This window comes from Salvia splendens, chromosome 8 (assembly GCF_004379255.2).
Source record: "Salvia splendens isolate huo1 chromosome 8, SspV2, whole genome shotgun sequence".
Classification (NCBI taxonomy): Eukaryota; Viridiplantae; Streptophyta; class Magnoliopsida; order Lamiales; family Lamiaceae; genus Salvia; species Salvia splendens.
Genome location: NC_056039.1, coordinates 17,269,715 through 17,289,337, shown reverse-complemented (window position 1 = coordinate 17,289,337; position 19,623 = coordinate 17,269,715).

Sequence of the window (19,623 nt, the reverse complement as noted above, 5' to 3'; positions counted from 1 at the left end):
TTGAGACAACTGTTTGGCCAACATATCCATTGCCGCCTTCTGTTCTTGCTGCGCATCCTGAAGCTTGTGGACCACATCATTGTTCGACTGTAAATTGTTCTGAATGTGCTGCTGGGAACTAACGAGGTCGTGAACCATCTCATCAAGGTTCCTTGATCTAGAGCTTGGGTGGGGGATAGGGAGTGGGGGATTCCCCGCAGGCATGTGGACTTTGAGCCCCAGGTAGCTTGGGAAGAGCTTACTCACCCCGGGGCAGGACAGTTTCAGTCCACTATCTCCCGATCTATCCATCTCAACGATCCTAATCTACGCCTGGTTCAACTCTTCTTGGGTTACAACCTTTTAGGACAGTCGAATTCGGCAGTCCGGACATCGTTGACGGAATTGTATCTTATGTGGTGTGCCAAGAGAGGCAAGAAGTTGCACTTAGGGTTCTGGACTGCATACACATGTCACCTCATCGCTACCCACCCAGCACGGAATATTTCCCTCTGCCATATATTGGGAATCTTTGTGAGAAACAACGTCACCGTTTCAGAGGACGAAGACTTAACCCCCTTGACGATGGTGGACGCCCCAGGATTGTTTGATACCCCCCTATTCGTCCGGACGAATGCGGTATACATGAGGCAAGGCGTGCCACACTTCTACGCGATGGGAGAGGAAGCTACACCCACTGCTCGGTTGGCAGCAGCTCATGAAGCACCGGCACACGACCAGAGACAAGAGGGGATGGAAAAAGCTGTGGAGAAGATAGCGGAGGGAAGCAGACAGATAAGGGCAGAAATGATCGGATTGGCATCGGACCAGGAACAGCGTCAAGCCAGAATGGAGAAGGAAATGGATGAAGTTAGAGAGGAGAATAAACAATTGAAAGCAGAGATGGTCAAGCTAGCGGCAGTAGTGGAACGGGTGTTGAAGGAATCTGCGGGGCAGAGGATACTGACCCAGAGGCAAGCGTCTATGGAAGTGATCGTGACTAATTTAGGAGAGGAGAACCGCAAGATACAGACGGAGATGAATAGGATGTTGTCCGTGATCGACAATATCCTAGAGGAGGTGAGCCACCAGAGGGCGGCCGAAGCTATGAGAGTAAGGGGCAGTGTAGCCCAGGATACCGGACCAAGCGGCCATGCTGGCCAGGATGTTGAACCACAAGCCCCAGAGACCGTAGTGAAGGAGCAAGAGGAAGAGAAAGCCGAGGTGCCGGCAACTGCCGAGGAGCCGGCAAAGGATGATGAGAACCAAGCTGGAATGGAGACAGACCAACCGGAGGACCAACCGATAGAACGACCTGCACCACCTGCCCCACGAAGGAGCAGGAGACTCCGATAGACCCCCCCTACTGACCAAGTGAAACGAGGATTTTGTTTTAACACGTGTGCACAGAAATAGATCACTGCAAGCGCTTGGTCAAGACACCACGCTCCTTAAATCCACTAGAGCACAAGGTCTAGGAACTTAAGAGAACATAAAGTGCTTGGTCGTTGGACACACATCGACTCCCCTTCAAAAAAATATAAATCCCTCAACCCGAATACTATGAATTAGTATAGGGAAGTGGGGTCGATCCCACAGAGATGGACTCGCAAAGTAGTGCTCAGAGACTTTGGACAGACAAATGGCTGCTGCCACGCAACAAAAGGGTTGAGAATTTTAAACTAACTCTAGACCTAGGCAGAAAATGTAAATGCTAGACCTAGGACATGTTAAACTTGTAAATTCAGACTTCGACAACAAGAAACATAACCACTTCCTAGACAGTGTAAACAACTACCTAATCTAGCTAAACAGAATATGACTGAAAGTGGGGACCATAATTCCAAAAATGGCAAGTACGGAAAGAACTGCAGATTAACAAACTCTGACGCTAGCTCGCAGCAAAATGCATCCTCTCAACCGAATTAAACTTGCAGATGAACAAAACAGAGCAAAAAGCGAGATTCGACAGAATATAGAGATTTGGTCGTCGTTATCTTGCTGCAACTCGGAAAAACATCAGATCTGCGTACACTAGACGGAATGAAAGTAAAATACGTAAACTAAGCATGAAAATCAGATCGAAACTACTCAGATTCACGTCAGAATACTCGATCCACTCCGGATCCAAGACATCCGAACCCAACAACCAACAAATCCAGCAAATCCAACCAAAATTCTTCCACAATCCAACTCCAATCTCCCGGATCTGACCATTAACCTACAATAACTCAGTAAACAGCTGCGAAACGCATCCAACTCAGACAATTTAAAACTCCAAAATCTCAATAAGCGAAACGATCAAACCAGAAATCAACACAATCGCCATAACGGAAAATCAAACTTGCATTTAAACCAGAAACTATTCGGTGAAAACAGCGAACCGAGCTTCGAACAACGAAGCTCGGCAGAGTAAGTAAAATGCGGAAAGCGGAAAATAAATTGTTTCTTCGCTCCTAACAAGAGCGGTGTTACACCATATCGGAAGCTAAGATGAAACCCGAACGTGCGAACTGAGATCTCCTCAAAACTAGTATCAAGTGTGTGTGTGGGAAAGTGAACTAAGCAACAGGCTGTGGTGAGGTCTCCCCCGAGAGGATCCCTCCAGCTTGCATGCTTCTGCCTTTTATAGATGCGGACATAGCCCTTGAGTCTTCGTAGAAATCCCTATTCTACCCTTCAACTCTGGAGCTTCCTCCGTCGAGCAATTTTCTTCATAATTGTTCACTAAATCGCCAGTTCCTCGACCTTGTGATTTTTTGGTCTTCTTTCCTGGACCTGGCGAATTCCTTCACACACCTGGCTTAAAACGTGCGTTAGTCCTAGTAAAATCACGAATTAAATCCCTAGACCCATGCATGAAATTAGCCTTATCACCAAGTTAGTTTTTTTTTTCAGTTTCAGTTTTTTCTTTTAACTTTTCGTATTGTTGTTTTGAGTTGGTTTTTGTTTAGGTAGTATAATTTGTGTTTGCGCGCAAACCCCACTTCATAACACTTAGCCTATTCCATAGTCTAAGTGTGAGAAGTTAAGGGTTTGTTTCTTTAGAGCATGTTTTCTTTGTTTTGATGTCGCGTGCATGTTAGCTCACACTTAGCCCATTGCATGGTCTAAGTGTGAGGAGTTTGTATATATGTGTTTGTGGTTATGTTTTGTTGATCTCTGTATAGGTGATAAAACCTCTCTCACTTAACCTATTCCATAGGCTAAGCGTGAGAAGTTTTTGTTTTAGTTTTGCTGTTTGTTGTCTGTGTGCCATCGTACTGGCCATTACCTTTTCCACTTCACAGCCTTATCTGAGGGTAGACACTTGTGAAGTGAGAGGGGGGACGCAATGGCCAGTAGGATGTATGTATATATGTGTAGTCTTTGTGTTCGTGCTTTTGTTCTGTTTTGTTAGGTCTAGTTTTATGTTGTGTGTGATTGGGCTTAAAACTCAACCGTCTTGAGCTGAAGGTGAGGGGAATTGAGGGAGATAGGACATGCTGGAAAACCTAAACCATCCCCGTTAGTACCTCCTAGTCAGGATAGATGAGGTGAGTATGAGAGAAAAGCCCATACTTAGAGCCAAACACGAAAGCCCTCTAAAAATGTGAGTTATAAGCCTTAAAGTGGAACCACTTTCCACATATATTGGAAAGAAAAGAGAGGCTGCCACAATTCGCCTAGGGTGAAGTGATCACGGGTAGCAAATACTGAAGGCAGTAGGAGCCCCCCCCGTTTAAAAAAAAAAAAAAAAAAAAAAAACCGCCTTTAGAACCCTTTCTTCTTAACCTTTTATATACCCAGATAAACACCCCAGCCGACAGGGACTGTGTAAGGCATGAAACAAATGGAGCTTACTGGCCAGGAAGAAGTGCGGAAAAGCAGAAACCAGCTGGGCGAAAAAGTTAGAAGAAAATCGACCAGGGAGTCATTCCCAGTCCAAAAAAGAGAAGAAGGAATAAGGGTGGCGAAGCCACGAAATAAAAAAAGAAAAGAAAAGAGGGAACCGAGAAAATGAAGAAAATGGTCAGAAAGATTTGACCACAAAAAAAGAGATGAATGAAGGAATAAGGGTGGCGAAGCCACAAGATGCTACTGACCAGTGGAGACCAAAGCCAGAAGCGCCAACTAAAGAAAGCAACTGATCAGAAGCCTAATATACACAGTTTCCCCCCGCATAAATAGAAATTTTGAACCTTAGAGCCTTAGGAACATCCACCGAAAACATTACAAGCCAACAACCCCGTTACAAGCCTATAAGTCCTTCAGTAGCCGCTCGTGGAATCTAAGTCCGAAGCAATTGTGGTGAGCATAATGAGAGAATGCAGTCCTAACATTCCTGGTGAGGTATGAGAGACTGAGCGAACCTAGTGTTGGGCCGAGAGTGTGGGCGATCTTGACAAACAGATATACTGACTGGAAGAGAAAAGGGGGGTGGCAGAAGTTCAAGGCTGTCTAAGGCCGGATTGCACCTGATCCAGAGGGGAGGGATGGTTGAAAATATAGCCCGATCTATGTGTTTTCAGTCTTTTATGTGTTTATGTTTCTCTGTGTTTGTTTGTGTTTTCTTTGCGTCATAGTTTAGAGTCTAAGTTAGGTAGAGTCGGTCAGGGGAGTAACCAGGCTAGAATTCGACTTATTCTTTTCTTTGTTTGTTCTTCACGCTTGAGGACAAGCCTGTGGTAAGTGTGAGCAGTTTGATAAGTCGTATTCTAGGCCTTGGTTACGGGTCAGTATGATGTGCTTAATTGATTATATTTGCAAAACAGTTGTTTAAAGTGTGCAGGTTAAGCATTCTAGCCAGTAGGGAAGTTTCGGAATGTTCAGGTGAAGGAGGCGCCAGCATGATCTCATACTGATCAGTATTCGTGCTAAAACGGCTTGAGATGGAGAAGACGGATAGCTGGGACGGATTACCCACAATTAAGGGCAAAGAAGTCAAATTGCAACGAGGATTTACCCTAAAATCAAGGGTAGCCTCCCTATAAAAGGAAGCCAAATTGGAGAGAGAGGAGATTCACATAGACACATTCACTCATTCACCACCATCTTTAGGTAGAAAGTTTTCTCGGTAGTTTCAGTCTTTCAGCCGTGTCCCGCTTCTTGCCTCGCCGTAGCCATGATCACTTGACGTGCAGATGTTCCCAGAATTCCAGTCATCGTCCATTCCAGCCAGCAAAATCGTAGTTTAGAGTCTCATCGCCCGGAGTGGCAAAACACTTTTACATTGCTTTCGTAGTTTTAAATTTCTCGCTTTCCTTACGTTGGATCTTGTTTGCCTTTGGATATTTTCTGCTTTTGAAGTACTTTGTTGAAGATCCGAACGTGTTTATGCTATGAAGTTGATTTCCGTTTCGTTTATTGTGGTGTTTCTTTATTCCCTTGCCTAGTTAGCTTAGATCTAAAGTTTCTCGGTGTTTAAAGTGCTGAATCTCTCAATTCCGTTTACGTAACAAATTTCTTTAGGATAGATAAACAAGTACTGTTTGATCGGAAAGTAGATCGTTGCATGCAAAGCTTAGTTTTAATTTCTGATTCGTTCTTTCATGTTGACCAGTATGCAGAAGTCCACTTTCAGTGTTTGATTTCAGATTTGATTTCTTAGTTTTGGATCTGTGTTTGTGAGTTGTTAATCTGAGTTTTCCGTGTTGAATCTGGAATTGTTATCTGAATTTTGGAAGTGTTTGTTGAAGAAGATGATGTCTATTTCAATTGGAGGGGACCACTTACTTTTCGAGATGCTTTTGCTTTTGTCCTTCACTTTTAGTTGAGCCATGTCGCCTAGTCATCAAACTTCCACTACACTCTGAATATTCTGTTTAGCCCAAAATAGAAACCCGTACCTTCCAAATATTTTCTGTTACAAAATTGTCTCCCCATTCCACGTACACAGTTACATTCCAAATGTTTTCCTTACCGTCTGACCAGTAGAACACCTCCTTTAAGTTCCAGCCTAGGTAGAAACTCAACCCAAGCGTGGTAGCTAACCAAATCTTCCAAATTGTCACCGCGGTAGTTTAAGAACGCACCATCTCTGTGGGATTCGACCCTTACCACCACTATACTGATCAGTAGAAGTGGGTTGAGGAATCTTTGAAACCAAGGTCTAGGTTAGTTAGGATCTCTATCCTGATCAGTAGGATATATCCTTGCTTGAACGACACCTACGCACCTTAGGTCCTTTCAATTTCCTTCGTTGCTCTGAATATGTTATAGGGTGAATTGTGGATACTTTGATGATTTTTACGGTTTAATTTATGTGTGATTCTTGTTTATGAATTGTTTAATCATTCTACTAATCGTGAGACGACTAGATAGGTAGAATTTTGTAGCCATTATTCTATTGCCTCTTTAGCATAGATTTTGGTCGTACACATATGCAAGGAACTCGAGATTTGATACTTGTTCAGAGAGATAATCTCGAGTGGATCGATAGTTTTCATCTATAAATTTGGTTTGGTGTCTGTTGCGCTTCCGCGTGGGCATTAAGTTAAAATGAGTTAATTATCGTGTTTGACAATTGAAGAAACTAATCTAAAGCTTGCTACGCGACCTAGTGGTGGTGATAGGTTAGTGAGTAGAACTTGGGAGACGTGTTCAACTTATCCTAGGTATACAATTCTCTTGAAGTGTTCAGCGGATAGGGAGCGTAAAACAAACTTAATCCTCTTAAGCATAGTCTTGATCGTAATAATCCATCGAAGTATCCCAATTCGTATGCCCGAGACATATAGGAGCAATGCTTTCTTCTTATCTTATTTTCTAAATTTTGTATTTTGTTTATCGTTGTGTGATTTATCATCTCTTTATCATATTTTATTTTATCAATCTCGAATTAAATAACCTACGCCTCCCTGTGGTTCGACACTCTTTTACTACAACTACATCTGTACTCTTGCAGATAGGTTGTAATTTTAGAGTCAATTTATTAAACTTGTGTGAACTGTACCATTAATATAAAAGCTCGAAAATTACACATCAAGGAGGTTGTTAACGGAAATTGGCTACCCACCTACGAGGAAAAGTCAATTATTTTGCGACAACAAAGCAGCAATCAGCATCTCAGAAAATCCGGTGCAACATGACAGAACTAAACATGTGGAAGTTGACTGCCACTTCATTAAAGAAAATCTCGAGGCAGGTACCATTGAGTTCCCATTTGTACGATCAGAAGAACAGTTGGCAGACATCTTGACCAAGGCAGTGTTGGGGTTTGGAGCCCCTTGCACAGCGAAAGTTATGCATTCACAAACAAATCATAATTAAAGATCTATTTGACCGATTATGGGATCAATTAACTACATGTTAAACACAGAATTGCATCCAAAAACGCACATAATTCATGTACAAGGAATTAAAACCTAAAACATGAATTTCTACGGTTTAGAATTACCGATCTGATTCTCCAAAGAATCATCGATTGCTTGCACCTTCTCCACGTGATGTTCTTCGTACTCAACCACGAACCTTCTAATCTGTATCCCGAACTCAGATAATGACCTTTGGGTGGGCAAAGCTTGTCAGAATCGAAAAGGACTTGATTAGAAATAGGACAAAATATCAGTTTTGTCAAAAATTGATTTTTCGTCCACTCCCACAGGGGAGCACGAAAATTAACACTTAATTTTTCAATAATCTCCTTTCTAATCTCCTTTTATATAGAGTTATGATGGGCCAGATTAGGGATCCATGGAGGTTGGACTTGGGCCAAACCTGTTGGACTTTTACTAATTAAATTGAGCCCCAATTTAATACAAGTCCAATAGAATATTATTATCATCCACTATAGTATAATAATATTGACTGCCCGTCCAATCCCAAATTACGAGTAATCCGGGCTTTACCTCTTTAACTTATTATTTCCCGTGTTTAAGATATAAATATCCATTAATTAATTTAAGTCTGCTATTTGACTTTAATTAATTAATATCTTTTTCCAAGAGTTGTCTAGTTCAAAATATTTATTTATTATTCTGGAATAAATTCCAACCGGCCGGGTTTCTGAATAATAAAACCTTTTTCGAACACCTCTTGAGGATATTATCAAACTGGACTCACCCAGCACACGATTCATTGCAATAACAATACTAGCACCTCTAGACATTAATCACCACTACCCAAGATATCAGGATTCTTGGATTGCGAAAAATCCGCACCATTTGATAAATCAAAGTAGTGCATAATCAATATCGTATGCTCAATGTTATATCAACAATGATTAAGAAATAACAATCACCGAGACCTCGTCTTTCAGTAAATAGCAAGAAAGACTTATCTCAACTGTTAGATCCTTCAGTGCTATACCACACCAGTGTCATTTATTTCCTAAGGTAAGGAAAAATGCGGACTGACACTGCAACCTTTCACGATATGTAGCCAAAGCCTATCTGGGTTGTGAAATTCTATTTCTCTTCTACAAAGGACCGACTGCGTCACCTTCTGTGAACGTCGTTCACGACCAGTCTACTATGCAGAAGAATTAGACTTATTTGCTTCTTATACATTTAAATGTTTGAGAACATCTTATAAATGCATAAGCAAACACCAATGCGATAAAATTAATTATTCTCGCCTTGGGTTAAAAGTGGATTGTAGAGTTTATTGTATACAAGCAATTCTATCCGTGCAACATGCTCGAAATATGCTTTTCAGTATACCAATCCTAACAATCTCCCACTTATACTCAAAATCATGCTTTCGAGTATACCCACAGCCAAAACTCTCCCACTTATACTCTAAGCAGGTCTCGGGCCATGATACATCGAACTACCGTACTTTTCACCTCATGTGTAAAACATGTTGCCATATAGGCATTTTGTGAAAAGTTCTGCCAGGTTGTTCTCTGATGATATCTTGGAAACCATAACGTCTTGCTGCGCACTTAATCCTTAATTAATTTCATACTTCATCTCTATGTGATTACTTAGCTTTATCAGATCGTGTTTCCCTCGAGTTAGACATATGACTAGAGCAATTATAAAAAAATATAATACTCATACACATACTCAGAATCACGGTCAAAGCTATTAGGATGTTACTAAGATGAACAACTACCTTAGTAGTTTCCGATGAAACCACACTTGTAATTTTCATGATGGAGTCTATGATTTGATCAACACTCCTTCATGTCTCAGTATTCAACTCCTAAAGTGAACACATAGTCAGAGGATGACTCGATCACCGATCAATTATAAAATCGAGTCGATGTAACCTAAAGGACATAACATGGATGTCTGGCAAACTAGAGCATACTGTTTAGTCTTCTTCAAGTACTATAGTATATTCTTTACCCAATCCAATGTCCTTGGCCATGGTTAAAATGATATCATGCTTCTATGCCAACGGCAAACCTAATATCTAACTTAATACACTTCATAGCATATATAAGACTTCCAATTATGGAACTTGTCTCATTCTTCTTGATCTCATTCAATGTCGAAAAACACTTGACTAGAGACAAAATAATTCCGTCTAGAAAAGAAAAACTTTTTCTTGGAATTTTCAATGCTAAAGTGTCTAAGTATTGTGTAGACGTAGGATTCTTTAAGAAAACATACATTCTTTTTCTAGCAATCTAATGACACAGATGCTTAGAATGTAACTAGATTATCTTAAATCCATCATCCTTAAACTGGGTAGACGACCAGTTTCCTACGCTAGATAACCCTCTTAGTTGTTTATCAACTTTTATAGATGTCATCATCGTAGAGTACCAAGAATATTAAATATAGTGCACTTTCAACTTTCTTGCCCTGTATTACATAACCATTAAGATGTTCCATGCAGATGACCTCCTCAAGACTTCTACTTAAAGAAAACTGTCTTGACAATCATAGTACATACATCCTAATTTATGTAGGCTACAATAGACAATATACAGATCGACTTAGGCAAAAATGGCAGGCGAGAATATAATTCTCTCTGGGTATAACCCTTTGCCATTTTTCTAGCCTTCTGAGATCCATGCTTACACTTGCAGGTCCACTAGCTCCCACTGACTGAAATAGTCTATGGGTAGTATCGCAAGTCTTGCAAACATTCTTGTCTATTTAAGATTGTTATTCAGAATCTATCATCTTATCAAGAATGATTATCTGAATAAGTCATTGCGTCCTTGTAGTTACAGGGATTAAGTTCAAGTTGATCTAAGACTAAGTCTTAAGACTCTTTTAGACCCATGAACTTATTATGTTCGCAAAGAACGCTCCCACTACGACACGACTCTTACAACCTTAGGTACAAACGTTGATTTTCTTAGTGCATAAGTTTCTAATGGTATGACTTCTTGGTTAAGATGGAAAATAGATATTCTCATTATCTTGAGAATTATCATGTTTGTTAGGCTTGTAGTTCTCCTCATAATCTTCATCAAGGAATCTAGTATTCGTGTAAACAAACACATATCTTGCCGTGAAGATTATAGAACTTGTACCTTTTCTATCATTTGGGACAAGCTTAAAACATACCTCGTTCACAACTCCAATTACATGGATACCTTTTCCAAAACATGTGTTGGAATAACTCCACACCTTGAGATGTGCTGGACTAAACTTGCCTCTAGTCCACAACTCGTGTGTTGTAGAAGGTACTGATGTTATGATAGTTTCTTTAAGGTATAACTCGTTGTTTCCAACGTATATCCCATCAATGATAAGGTGTTATTGAGTAAAATTGTTCACTTATCGAACTTGTCTTCGATAGACTTCGATATCTTCTTATATGACTATCCCATTCTTTAGAAGAATGCTTGGAGTAGTCAACTAGGATTTAACTCCCACTACTGATCTTAACTCATTTGCTCGTCTCCTATGGTGTAAAGCATTGAGACTTACTAGTCTTTCTATGTTGCATAGTATTCTGAATCCTTTGAACCACCAAAGGATTCTAACTTATAGTGCATCAACCAGACTTACTTGACCTTCAAGCTATTTAACAAACAAGTTGTTAAAATCTCGATAGTCACTTGAGTTAGACAAAATCAGTTTGAACAATTACTAAGTACTTTCTTGGCCTTATGATTAAGTACCATAAATACTTTATCATTCATTGTTTAAGAAGTTGAACTGTGGTGTTAAACTCAATCTTTTTGCAATTATATTGTTTAGATACTATGATGTATAATTTGTTTTTCTATGGTACCATGATAGATATTCGATCCACATTTCTCAATGATGCAAGCATTATCAAATGACATCGAACATCATTTAATCATTAACACGTTTAGAAACTGAAACTGAATTCTTTTCAAACTAAACTGTACCAATAAAACAAAGTCTACATCAAAACAAAACAATAAAGTGAGCATAAAAAATAGCTCCCACTGCAACAACTGCCCAACTGGATCTAGATCTCTCTTTTAGAAATTGCATTGTTATCTAAGTCATTGTCCTTCTGTAGAAGAGGTCAATCCGACTCACAATGCATCTTCTCTTTTGCTTTTTCACCCAATTTTTCGTGCCTTTATAGCTTTCATTGATTGCAATTCAGCTCTTTCCTCTTTCCATTGCTAGTCTTCTGTTCGATTGAACTAAGACATAGGAAAGATGCAGCCTTGATGAATTCGTCAGCTATCATGTTATCTTTCTCCAATAGTAATTAAGTGAATATAATGCTTAAGGTTTCCAACTTTTCAGTAACAACCTTCATATAATCACTTCCTATTACATTTGGCGATGAACTGAGTGTAGAAAATATTTGAGTAACTGAATCAGAAGATTCCTCAAAACATTCTATCTCTTGTGGATATTCCAATAGAATCTGGACAACGTCCTTATTGGATATCTCATTATCATCAATAAAAACCAAGACTTGTCTCACTACTTAAAAGAAAGTAGTTTGATCTTCTTCCTCAAAGAACTTGTCAAGTACATGCATAAAATGCATTCTCAAACTTTCTTTGTGGAATTTTGTCGAGGAAATGGAGGACATGAATTGGTGAGTACAAACTTTAAGTTTTCAGCAATGAGAATCTTATTCATTTACATTTCCAGTCTACATAATTTTGGCCTTTGAGTTTGATTTCATTAAGGTTCGCAGACATTATTAAGAATTTGGCTGAGAAGAAATAAAACTATTTATCACATACTATGCTTGATACATAATTGCAAACAACCACAAAACAATGTATGTATCTCGCAACTGTCAAAACCAAAATAAGTACGCCTCTAGGGAGGTCATACAAATTCGGATTCCAACAATTTCCTGGTCACAATACCGACGGATAGTCCAGAGACCACTAAGGTGGCATGGCCGCCAAATATTGCCCAAGCATTTACCATAAATATTTGCATCTAGGAATTTCATTTCTGTTCATACTCCTTCTAGGGAAAGTCGTACGCCACTAACAAAATTCCATAGCTATCTTATAAATATGTTTAAACACATGAACTTGCAATTTCACAGGATTATGGCTCCCACTAGGGTGGGTCGCGATAATATTAGAAACTCGATTCTAGTTTAAACAATTTACTATTAAGAAGTCTAATCTTATGAACTTGCTATTTCGTAGGATTATTGCTCCCACTAAGGCGAGTCGCGATAATATTAGAAACTGCTTCATATATAGACCAATTTATGGAGACCATATACAACACACTGTTGTAATTATCGCTTAGTCATTTTAAACATGGTTTTTGCATAATTATCACATAAGTAGAAAGGACAGATAATCCACTTAAACCAGATTAACACCAAATAAACAGATAAATCTATTTACTTCATGGTAATTAATCACACTGGATAATTATTGAAATTATTTAATAAATCTAGGGAGATTTAAATAAATAATTAATTCCTTATCTTATCCAAAATATGAATTTCGGATTTGATAAATTTATCTTGGATAATGACTATCCAAATTAATTTAGGATTTATCTAGATAGAGTTGAATCTATCTAAATCCTTTTTGGGATTATTCTAGATTTTATAAGAATAAAATCAAATCCTTAAATTCAAGATAAGAATGATCTTAGATTATCATTATCAAAATTGTACTAGGATATTTCAGGATAGAAACAAATCTATCCAAATCCATAAGATAAAATCCAATCACTCTAAGATTTAAGAAAATCTTAAATTATTTAGAATAAGAAACTAGAATATATCATATCTATTAGGATTTATTCTAGATAAAATTAACTTTATCAAAATCCAATTAGATTAGGATTATCTTGTATTATCTTTATCCAAATTTATCTAGGATATTTTCTAAATAGAAATAAATCTATTTATATCCATAAAATTAGGATAAACTAGAATTAATATTAATTAATTCAACTAGAATTTAACTAGATATAACTAAATCTATCTTAAATCCAAAAGATAATACAATACTGGATTAATAATTATCTAAATCTACTTAGATATATTCTAGATAGATATGAATCTATCAATATCTATAAGATATAGATAAACTTAATTATCTAAATCACAGGGATATTTTCTTAATAGAATTAAATCTATAAATATCCACAAGATAAAGATAAACATGGATTTTAATATCCAAATCTACTAAGATGTATTCTAGATAGATATAAATCTATCAATATCAACAAGATACGGATAAACTTAATTAAAATTTATCTTAGTCTATCTAGGATTTATTCACATAGAATTAAATCTATATAAATCCATAAGACAAAATAAAATTAATTATTATCCAAATATATCTAGGATTTATCTAGATAGAATCAAATCTATCCAAGTCCATAAAATAAGGATAAAATCCAAACATAATTAATTATTTATCTAGTCTATCTTGGATTTATTTACATAGAATTAAATCCTACAAAAATCCATAAGACAAAATAAAATAAAATTAATTATTATTATCCTAATTTATCTAGGATTTATCTAGATAGAATTTAATCTATACAAATCCATAAATCCATAAAATAAGGATAAATATCTCATTAATCCATACTTTAATTAAAAAAATTAAATTTTAGATAATCCAATCAAATTGATATTATTCAAAACTTATTCTAAATTTTATCTTGAAATTAACTCTAAAATTAGTTCCAAAGGTTAGGAAACCCTAACTAATTTCAAAATTTTCTCCAAATTAGTTCCTAGGATTAGGGAAACCCTAACTAATTTGGAAAGCTGCGCTGCCACAAGCCCCGAAACGCCACCGACGAGCTCCCACTCGGACCGCAGCTGCTGTCACAGCAGCCGCTGCTGTAACGACGCTATGGTTGCATCTTCACCGCAGCCATCTTGCTGCTTAACTGAGTCATCGGACTCCCATTGATTGGCGTACTGCCGTGTTCAAATTGAGCAGCCTCTGCTGCACGTCTTGCCGCAATTGATTCATGAACCACCGACAACAATTATCGCGGTGCGAAATGATTTGGTTTCAACATCCAAAGATTACATCGCAAGATTCTTGAAAGCAATCATTACATAAAACCATACATATGCAATCAAATAATCCATGAATCAAAATTTCATGCAGCATCGATTACAAAAAGATGATTATTATATGTAATCATCACATATTAAAATTGACTCAACTACAAAAAGTCGCGCTATGAACCATGGAAAAAAAATTTCTCCATACGATCAAATTAGGTGGATCGCGACTTCAAGAACTCAATCAATTAAATAAAAACAATCATTATAACTAATGATTTCAGCGTGAAACAATTCTCCGTTGTTGCTCATATCACCCTCGAAACATTCGACGCAAGTAACAACACAAAAACGAAGAAACATATGCATCAAGCAACCAATTCACATAGCATGAAATTAATCCACATAATCAGAGCCAAAAATTGGCTCTGATACCAATTGTTGGGGTTTGGAGCCCCTTGCACAGCGAAAGTTATGCATTCACAAACAAATCATAATTAAAGATCTATTTGACCGATTATGGGATCAATTAACTACGTGTTAAACCTAGAATTGCATCCAAAAACGCACATAATTCATGTAAAAGGAATTAAAACCTAAAACATGAATTTCTACGGTTTAGAATTACCGATCTGATTCTCCAAAGAATCATCGATTGCTTGCACCTTCTCCACGTGATGTTCTTCGTACTCAACCACGAACCTTCTAATCTGTATCCCGAACTCAGATAATGACCTTTGGGTGGGCAAAGCTTGTCAGAATCGAAAAGGACTTGATTAGAAAGAAGACAAAATATCAGTTTTGTCAAAAATCGATTTTTCGTCCACTCCCACAGGGGAGCACGAAAATTAACACTTAATTTTTCAATAATCTCCTTTCTAATCTCCCTTTTATATAGAGTTATGATGGGCCAGATTAGGGATCCATGGAGGTTGGACTTGGGCCAAACCTGTTGGACTTTTACTAATTAAATTGAGCCCCAATTTAATACAAGTCCAATTGAATATTATTATCATCCACTATAGTATAATAATATTGACTGCCCGTCCAATCCCAAATTACGAGTAATCCGGGCTTTACCTCTTTAACTTATTATTTCCCGTGTTTAAGATATAAATATCCATTAATTAATTTAAGTCTGCTATTTGACTTTAATTAATTAATATCTTTTTCCAAGAGTTGTCTAGTTCAAAATATTTATTTATTATTCTGGAATAAATTCCAACCGGCCGGGTTTCTGAATAATAAAACCTTTTTCGAACACCTCTTGAGGATATTATGAAACTGGACTCACCCAGCACACGATTCATTGCAATAACAATACTAGCACCTCTAGACATTAATCACCACTACCCAAGATATCAGGATTCTTGGATTGCGAAAAATCCGCACCATTTGATAAATCAAAGTAGTGCATAATCAATATCGTATGCTCAATGTTATATCAACAATGATTAAGAAATAACAATCACCGAGACCTCGTCTTTCAGTAAATAGCAAGAAAGACTTATCTCAACTGTTAGATCCTTCAGTGCTATACCACACCAGTGTCATTTATTTCCTAAGGTAAGGAAACATGCGGACTGACACTGCAACCTTTCACGATATGTAGCCAAAGCCTATCTGGGTTGTGAAATTCTATTTCTCTTCTACAAAGGACCGACTGCGTCACCTTCTGTGAACGTCGTTCACGACCAGTCTACTATGCAGAAGAATTAGACTTATTTGCTTCTTATACATTTAAATGTTTGAGAACATCTTATAAATGCATAAGCAAACACCAATGCGATAAAATTAATTATTCTCGCCTTGGGTTAAAAGTGGATTGTAGAGTTTATTGTATACAAGCAATTCTATCCGTGCAACATGCTCGAAATATGTTTTTCAGTATACCAATCCTAACAGGCAGTTCATCCGAAAGCTTTCAAGGAGATTTTAGGCAAGTTGAGTATCGGAGATACCGTTTCTCAACTTGAGGGGGAGTGTCAAACCATATCAAAAGAGAATATCCCACAAAGATAGAAGATTACACAAAATCAGTGATAGACTAGCATTGATTACATTGTATTAATTCCTAGAATAGATTGATTACAATTTATTGTAATTAGCATAGATAGGGAAATAACTTCCCTATAAATCAAGGGGCTGTAAATCATTGATTCATCAAACAATACAAGATAATCTTCTACTCCCAATTCCTTTCGCCAATATACAAATCATCTCCTCTCTCGATAACCATCTCTAAGAATGTGTAGGTTAACTGCGTGTATTCTTAGTATTCGTAAGAGTTTAATAAAGTAGTTAAATAATGGGTAAATATCCATTTAAATCACTAGGTTTGGTCAAATCCGGTCTATCCCATAAAGTTTGAAATCCGCTAATTAAATCACGATGTTTCAATTTTTCTAGTTTATCCCATGAGTCGAATTTTAGGTGGAATTTTTGTTGACGTGGACAGAGATTTCAAGATGGATTGGGATTTAAATCACGAAAAAGATGCTTGTGTAATCCAAACTGTAATCACATGGAGCTTGATCTTAAAGTTGGATTGAGATTTCAAGATGGATTTTAAACTTTGTGGGATAAACTAAAAAAAATGAAACTTCGTGATTTAATTATTAGATTTTAAACTTTGTGGGATAGACCAGATTTTTGACCAAATTTGGTGATTTAAATGGCTATTTACCCTTAAATAATTACATGTGTAGGTTAACTGCATTTTTTTCTTTCAATTCCGCAATGAGAATAATAAAATAGTTATGTAATACTCCTTTCGTCCTAAAAAAATAGACCAGTTTCATCATTTTGTATCGTTCCGCAAAATTAGACCAAATGTAAATATAGAAAGTTTTTAACCAAATACACACTACTAATAATATGAATTTCACGATCCAACTAAAACTACTTCCATTACTTTTTCTCATCTCTTTTTTACTTTATAAATTGCATATTAAATCTATGTTATATAGTAGTAATATGTTTAGCTATTTTAAGGGGACATGGAAGTAAAAATTACAAGTCTCCCGAGTGAAGAAAATCCAAGAAAATCCAACTCTCCTATTAGGTTTCTCATTTAAATATTTGTAAAATTCGACCCATTAAAATCAACGTGACTCTCATTAAATTTTTATAAAACTCAACCCATTAAAATCAACGTGACTTTTGATTAGGATATGAGCATTTAGATTTTCCATTGTCACACTATAATTCACCACCACATTATCATTTTTTTTCTACGTAGGTCACAATTTGCACAATTGTATGATTCTCCCCATGCCCTTTACCACCTCTCACACTACTTTGATCTATCTATCAAAATACATATAATTCACAGCTCTCACACTAATTTTATCTATCTATAAAAATACATAATATAATAAATTGGTAACTAATAATATTATAGCAATTAAATTTACAATTCCAATAAGAAATGCATAATTAATACGGACAATTATTATTATTTATAAAATTAATGATTATAATACTTGAAATTAAAAATGAATTTTAATTGTTTATACAACTTAGATTTTCTAATGTGCAATTTTACACGGGTGGTTCAGTTTTGGTTTGCTATAAGTATTAACGGTTATTTATACACTGGTTCATATATATATATAGGGAGGGATGTATTCGTTTCCTTTTTGTATCTTTTGTTCTTTGTTCTTTTTAATCTCAGCCCCACGATTTTATCATCCGACGGTTAGATTGGTGTCACGTGTCATTTAATAATGCAGATTTTCAATTGAATAATCCACACCGACTAATAATACACCATTATTGTGTAATAATGCAGATCATCTGGACCGTTGATGAATGAGATCTAACGGCCCATATTAAGAAGAATAAAGGATCTAAGGGATGAATAGGAGAATAACGTTCCCCATAGGGATATATATATATCTATAGGGATATATATATATATATATAGGTTAGCGATAAAGATATAACTAATTTTAAGTGTATAACTAGAGAACAAATCTCACCCACACATCTTAATGGAACAAATATTATTTATTTTAATTATATAAAATAGACCAAGGGTATTTTTGAAAATTACATTATGAGATTTAAATCAATTAAGCGGTTTCCTTTCCTTCTCCTTCCAAATCTGCGACCAAGTGCGGCGAGGGAGGTGAGGAACATGGCGGCGCGGCGCGGTTTCCTTTCCTTCTACTTCCAAATCTGCGACCAAGTGCGGCGAGGGAGGTGAGGAACACGGCGGCGGCGGCGCGGTTTCCTTTCCTTCTCCTTCCAAATCTGCGACTAAGTGCGGCGAGGGAGGTGAGGAACACGGCGGCGGCAGCACGGAGGTGGAGTCGTTGGGAAACCCCCATTTCTTTAATTATATAAAATAGACCAAGGAATTTTAGATCCAAATACCTGATCAACATCATCAAGCAGTTTCTGTGCCTATGAAAGGGACGAGTTTAAAGCAGAGTTTGGAGAAATTGAGGGTTTCTGAGAAGATGAATTTGAAAAAATTGAGCGAAGAAGTGGATGGGGCGGAGAGTGATTCGAGTTCGGATCTGTTTGATTTGCCTAATCATGAATTGGATTTCTTTTCGAGTAGCTTGCCTGTTTACGAGACTAATCATATGGAAAGTATTAGAATTGGAATGCCTATTTCCAGCGCAACATAAAGGAGTAGAATCTTTTTGGGAAATGTGAACCATGCATGAATCATTTTTAGCATCACTCTTAACATGATTTTACTTCACTGTTGTTTACAAAACACATCACTCTTAGCATGATTTTACTTCACTGTTGTTTACAAAACACATCACTCTTAGCATGATTTTACTTCACTCTTGTTTACAAAACACATCACTCCTAGCATGATTTTACTTCACTCTTGTTTACAAAACACATCACTCTTAGCATGATTTTACTTCACTCTTGTTTACAAAACACATCACTCTTAGCATGATTTTACTTCATTGTTATTTACAAAACACATCACTCTTATTATGATTTTACTTCACTGATGTTTACAAAACACATCACTCTTATTATGATTTTACTTCACTGTTGTTTACAAAACACATCACTCTTATTATGATTTTACTTCACTGATGTTTACAAAACACATCACTCTTATTATGATTTTACTTCACTGTTGTTTACAAAACACATCACTCTTAGCATGATTTTACTTCACTATTGTTTACAAAACACATCACTCTTAGCATGGTTTTACTTCACTGTTATTTACAAAACACATCACTCTTATTATGATTTTACTTCACTGATGTTTACAAAACACATCACTATTATTATGATTTTACTTCACTGTTGTTTACAAAACAC